The sequence below is a fragment of the Megascapheus bottae genome, unplaced genomic scaffold (genome assembly GCF_031878675.1).
Source record: "Megascapheus bottae isolate mThoBot1 unplaced genomic scaffold, mThoBot2.hap1 HAP1_SCAFFOLD_69, whole genome shotgun sequence".
Taxonomy (NCBI): Eukaryota; Metazoa; Chordata; class Mammalia; order Rodentia; family Geomyidae; genus Megascapheus; species Megascapheus bottae.
In genome coordinates, this window is record NW_028327710.1 from 488,973 (window position 1) to 496,125 (window position 7,153).

The window sequence follows — 7,153 nt, forward strand, 5'->3', positions numbered from 1 at the left end:
GCCTTCCAGGTCAAACACTTTCCACATTTGTAATATTCATAAGGTTTTTCTCTCCTATGTGCATTTTATACTTAGTCATGCGTTCATGATGGATTTTTCATATTCTTATATTCATACGATTTTTATCCTGTGTCTGTGTGGTATCATGCAAACTCAACTATGAGTTCTTCAAAAAAATTTCCCTTTCATTTTATTCATAGGATTCTATCCTGTGGGTGTTTAGTGATAAATCTTGACTTGTGCCTTCTGGGGAAAAGACTGAACATTTGCTACATTCATTAAGGGTTTTATCTTGTGTTGGTTCTGTGACACAAGCTGAGTTTTCTTCCACAGACTAAAAAGTCTTTCCTATTTATTACATTGCTAAGGCTTCTCATATGTGTGAACTCTCTTACGCTTCCTGAAGGGTGAATACTGCACGAAAGACTTTCAACTTTGGTTATATTCCTAAGGTTTCTAATATGTGTGAATTCTGTTATGCCTCCTGTAATGTGACTTCCATCTGAAGGTCTTACCACATTTGATGCACTCGTACAGTTTCTCTCCTGTGTGTGTTCTCTGATGCGATTTGAGGGAAGACTTCCATTTGAAAGACATTCCACATCGGTTACATTCATAAGGTTTTTCTCCTGTTTGAATTGTCTTATGCATGTTGAGGTTTGGCTTGTGTGAAGGACTTTCCCCATATGTTACACTCATAAGGTGTTTCTCCTGAGTATATTCTCTGATGAACATGGAGTTTTACCTTCCATTTGAAAGACTTTCCGCATTCACTACATGCATAAGTTTTCTCTCCTGTGTGTGTTCTATTATGCCCATCAAGATATGACTTCCACTGGAAGGTCTTTCCACATTTGTTGCACACATAAGGTTTCTCTCCTGTGTGTGTTCTTTGAAGCAATTTGAGGGAAGATTTCTGTCTGAAAGACTTTACACATTGGTTACATTCATAAGGTTTCACTCCTGTGTGTATTCTCTGATGAACACGAAGTTTTCCCTTCCCTTGGAAAGACTTTCCACATTCATTACACTTATAAGATTTCTCCCCTGTGTGTGTTATTTGATCTACTCGAAGGTGTATCTTCTGGGTGAAAGAGTTTTCACATTTGTTACATTCATAAGGTTTCTCTTCTGTGTGCTTCTCTGGTGCAAAGTGAGGTATGATTTCAGTCTAAAAGTCTTCCCACATTTATCCCATTAAAGATTTCTCTTCTGTGTGAGATCTCTGATGTGTGCTGAGAGCTGAATTCTGGGCAGAAATTTTATTACGTTCCTCATATTCATAAGGTTTGTCTTCTCTTGGAGATCGAGGTTGGAGAGTCAGGTCTGACCTCTCAGAAATTAATTTTCACACTTGATGTACGCATCACATATCTCAGGATATTTGCTCTGAGGTATTGTAAGGCGTATTTCATTACTGAAAGATTTCTCACATTCACTACATGTATGAGGAATCTCTCCTGTGTACATTTTCGGATGTGTAGTGATGGTCGGTGTTAAGTACTATATTTTTCATCACACAGTACATTTAGCAGTTTTCCTCCCTCCCTGAAGAATTTCTTGGGCAGGGAGAACAGAATTATGATACTGCAGATCTTTTGGACTGTCACAATCATGAATAAAATGCTCTGAATATCCGATGGATTTTTTAAGAACAGGAGACATACGAGATCTATATGCAGCATGCATCTCATCAGGCTTAGGAGACAGAAGCATTTTCTGACACTTAATGAACTCCTCAGTCCTCACCCCTAAGTTGTTATCGTTATTCCTAATCAGCTCTGGATTGTGTATAGAGCTCAAATTTAAAGTTGTTGCTTCTCTCGTTTTCCTCCACTTTGATACTACTTGCAACTGCTACTTCACAAAGACATTCATGTGGACTTTCCTGGCAGGTCTTGAACATATTTTCCATTACCTGAACATCTAAAATGAGTCATAGAAAAAAGAAACAAACATACATGAGATACAAATATTCCTTACTGTAAAGGTAATGACTTTACTTTCCCATCCTAAGTGTTAGATATTTTAAAATATAAAAGTGGAAATTGATTTGTGAGAAATATATGCTTTTCTCCCTAACATATTAAGAAAATGATATTTTACAATGACCAATAATGTTTTTCTGTGTTTTAGTTCTCTTTTTATATCACAGGAAATATTTATTGAAATTATCCAACTATGTATTGCTACAGTTTTAAGCTGAGTACTACCTATACTATACCTGAAGATGTTTTTTTTCAAATACTGTTTTGTTTATACATTGAGGAATAGCTGCCTTTCTTTTATTTTTGAGAAATAATCTAAATACTGTGCTGTTTTGCATCTTTTTAAAACTTTTTTTTCTTTTCTTTTCTTTTTTTTTTTGTAGTTCATAGGCCTCGGCCCTGTCCCTGAACACTTCAGCAGAAGACTATAACCCCTATCCTTGAGCTACAGCCCCACTTCCTGTTTTCTAGAGTTAACTACAGATAAGATTCTCAGGTCCTAAGTAGCAGATAGGATTACCTTACCCAGTTTCAATGCTGTTGGCTTATTAACCATTAAGTGAGGAACACGAATTTTTTCTAGATTCAGTGGCCACAACTTTGGTTTATATGTCTGTTTGCCTTTGATCTAAGCAAGAACGATTCTTGAGAGTAAGGACTTACACCTATATCCCTTCAGTTACAACTTTTCACTAAAGTCTCAATTTAGGTATTTGTGGGAATTTTGAAATTTGTTTCTTTCCATTTGAAGTCTTATAAAAATTCCTTTTCTAACACTCCTGTCCCTCAGAACCATGGAAGACCAGAAATCCCCAGCTCATTTTCTAGTTAATTTTCTTATGTTGATTGAGACTTTGTTGTTTTTTTTTCCTTCCATTCCTGGGTTTGAACTTAGGACCTAACCACTGTCCTTGGGTTTTCTCAAGACTAGAACCCTACCAATGAATTCATTACTTCTGGCTTTTTCTATGTATGTGGTAATAAGGAATCAAACCTGTGTCTTTGTGCATGCTAGGCAAGCACTCTACCACTAGGCTCAATTTCTGGTGGAAAGGTCTGGTTCTGAATACCAGTCTCTTCCTACCAGCAAAAAGATATTATCCTTATCAGAGAATAATGCCCTGACTTATTCCTTGTTTGCTCAATCATTTATAGTCTTAGTTTTAAAGAAATGAAATATCTTTCTTTCTTTCTTTCTTTCTTTCTTTCTTTCTTTCTTTCTTTCTTCCTTTCCTTGCTTCCCTCTTTCTTCCCTCTTTCTTCTTTCTTTCTTTCTTTTTTTCTTTCTTTCTTTCTTTCTTTCTTTCTTTCTTTCTTTCTTTCTTTCTTTCTTTCTTTCTTGTTTTGCAGTCATGGGACTTGAATTCTAGACCTGTCTCTTCTTCCTGAGCTCTTCAGCTCAAGGCTACTGCCCTATGTCTTTAGCCTCAACCCCACTTCTCATTTTCTATTGGTTCATTGGAGAGAAGAGTCTAAGGTGTTTTTGTGATAGGTCAGTCTTTGAACCTTGATCCTCAGATCTCAGCCTCCTAAGTAGCTAGGATTACAGGCATGAGCCACGGCCTCATGGCTTTCTCATTTTATTTTGTTTCACAGTGATTTCTACAGAGAAATCTAACTTTAACTCTACTGCCACATAATATTCGTCATATCACCCTATGATTCTTGGTGCCAGGGGTTTGGGAACACAGGGCCCTGTAAATTAGAAACAGTAGAGAATTATTGCTTATGCTGTGTCATCATTGCTTTAAGTTCGCAGACATCCTACTCACAAGTTATCTATTAAATCTTTTTTCTCATTTCTCACTGGCTCCATGGTTGACTTTTCCCCAGCTCTGGATTCATTTTGTATGGCATAAACTTAGCTGTCTTGCTCAAGGCTAGAAAAATACAAGTTTGAGTCCCACTCCACTTACATGCATAGGTCTCCATGCATGCTAGGCAAGCACTCAACCACAAAGTCAAAGTCTTGACACTCCACTAACATTTTTGAGGGGTTACTTGGAGTTATAGAGTTTCATGGCAATTTTTAAGCCATTGCTGGCTTCAAATTAGAATTCTTAGATATCTTCCTCCTGAATATTTTAAGATTACAGGCATGAAACATTGCACCTAGTGCCAGGTTTCCATTATAAACTCACTGTTTAGTGATTTGTAGATCCTATTTCCAATAATGATATATATTCTATTCTCGATTGTTTATCCACTTACAATTACTGTGTAAGTTTGGAATGTCGCCTCCATTAGAGGAAACATAATTTAGAACTGTTGTCAAAGTATCCTGAACGTATCCTGAAGAATGAGTACAAAATTACCTTAGGTTTTCTTTAGAAAGTAATGATACTTCTCAGGGCCTGGAATCTTTCATTTAAATAGTATTGAAAGTTTGATAAACATTCACGTATCTGCAAAATAACAAGGCACTTGGCCTTGCAAGTGAATTTGACTTTTGCTCACCTAAGTACACCAGGTTGCTGTAGGTCTCCAGCATTACATCTCTGTACAGGGTCCTCTGAGCATTGTCCAGATGCTGTCACTCTTCCCAGTTGAAATCCACAGCTACATCATCTAATGACACCAGCTTCTGGAATGGCACATTTTCATCAAGTAATTAGCACTGAGTTATAGACACACCATGTCTGGAATTTTATTCTTTTTTTGTTGGAATTGTATTCCTTTACTTAAATATTTAGACTTACATGAAATATTGACCTGAAAAGCTTAGGGATGGTGCCTTGGCCCAGAGTTCAAATCCCAAGACCCACAAAAAATAAAAAGGCAAGCCAGGTGTTGGTGGCTCACGCCTGTCATCCTAGCTACTCAGGAGACTGAGATCTGAGGACCATGGTTCAAAGCCAGCCTAGCACAAAATTCCATGAGACTCCTTTCCAATTACCCACCATAAAATGTTTAATGGCTTGTGGCATATCATTGTAGAGCAATTGTGGTATCGACAAAAATAAGTCGGGGGAGTAGATTTAGGTTATAAATGGAATTATTCCATTGAAAAGGAACTACATTATATGATGACATATGCTGGTACTGTGAGAATATTGCAAAATCTTAGGGTAGCAAGTAATAATACTGTGAAGTACACCCAGAATGTTAATGTTCTATGTCTGGCATAATAATCACTTGGGGAAGAAACTTTTTTTTCTTTTTTTTGGCTGGGGGATTTGTAAGGCTTGAACTCTGGGCCTGCGCACTGTTCCTGAACTCTTCAACTCAAGGCTATCACTCTACCTATGAAGCCACAGTGCCATTTCCCATATTCTAGTGGTTAACTGTAGATGAGAGTCTCATAGACTTTCTAATGCCCAGGCTGGCTTTGAACCAAATCTTTAGATATCAGACTGATATCTGAGTAGATAGGACTACAGGTAGAAGTCACTGCACCTGGCAAGAAAATTATTTCTTGCTGTTTCATACTACAAATTTAGTGTATGTTTTACTTTTTCAAAAAGAATGAGGATGACCTTTGTTCTGTATATAATGGGAAGAGGGGTAGGGAGCTGTGAGCAGAAGAACTGAGGGGCAATACTCAGGGTAGGACAATAGCCTTAAACTAAAGAGTTCATGGCCCAAGGTCCAAGCCCCATGACTTTCCCCACTACCCCACAAAAAAGGGAAAAAAATTGGAGATTGGAGAGGATTTTCTAAAAAGAATATATAGAAATAGTAGTTCAAAATGTAGAAAGAAGTTCAATATTAACAGTCATGAGAAAAATTAAAATTACAATGAAATCATTACTTTAAATATGTTAATATAAATATAGTTTTAAACAAAAAGATCCACATACACACAAACAAACACACACACACACCCCCACACACACACGCATACAAAAAAACAACTTTCAAAGTCTAACTATTACTGGGAAGGTAGTGAGAAGAAGTAGAACTTTGGAATAGTTCTGCAAGGAATATAAAACAATCAAAAATTGCGTGGAGAGTGCTAAAAAAAGTACTAAATATAGAATTACATAGAAATATGGTCCAACACTTCTATTTCTAGATTTGTACCTAACGGAAGAGAAAGCAGAGACTAGAACAAATATGTGGAGAATCCATTCACAACTATTAATAATAATCAAAAGATAGAAATATGCAAAACAATGCATTGAAAAGGAAGAACATTTTACTATATTTTACAGATGAATCTTGATTACAGTAAACTAAAAATACAGCAGTCATAAAGGAAGAGGTAGGGTATATTTTCCCTTCCAGAGTTTCCAAGGATCAACAAACCCTTAGAGCCAAAAGCACGATGGTTCAAGAGAATAGAGTAGAGAGGAACAGGAGCTGAATGTTTAATGATTATACATGGAAGATGAAAATTGCTCTAGATGGGTAGAATGAAGAGAGAACTCTACCCTAAACAATGGTTATGTAGCCACACAGTATGGGATACACCAATACTCCCTGATCTTGGGAAACTCAAGAAGGATTTCTAGCCATCCTAGATGCATGGAAAGATCTATCATAAAAACTAATGTGGAGGGGCTGGGAGTTTGGCATAGTTGTAGAGTGCTTGTATGAAGACGAAGGTTCAATTCCGCAGTACCACATATACAGAAAAAACCAGAAGTAGTGCTGTGGCTCAAGTAGAAGATCACTAGGCTTGAGGAAAGCTGAAGGACAGTGCTCAGACCGAGTTCCAGCCAAAGGGCTTGTTTAAAAAAAACCCAGAAAGCTGAGCATGATGGGGTGGTGGCTCACTTCTATAATCCTAGTTACTCAGGAGGCTGAGATCTGAGGATCAAGGTTTAAAGCCATCCTGGCACAAAAAGACCTGAGACTCTTATCTCCAATTTACCTTTAGAAAATGGGAAGTGGGGCTTGGCTCCAGGGTAAGGTGGTAGCCTGGAGCTGAAGAGCTCAGGGATAGTACCCAGGCTGAGTTCAAGATCTATGACCCACCAAAAAAAAAAACCAAAAAACAAAAACTAATATGGAAAAATTTGGATTCTGTAAATTTTATCAGGCATATAAATGTCTTTTTTTGCCGTTGAAATAACAAATTGTTTGGAAACATTTTAAAAGTTTTTACCTAGAAATGTACACCACAAATGGAATTAATAACAAACACAAAATATGCAAAAGATACAAATTATCACAATATGGGTATACTGCTTCTGTATCTTTTCACTGACTCCTGTTCAAAT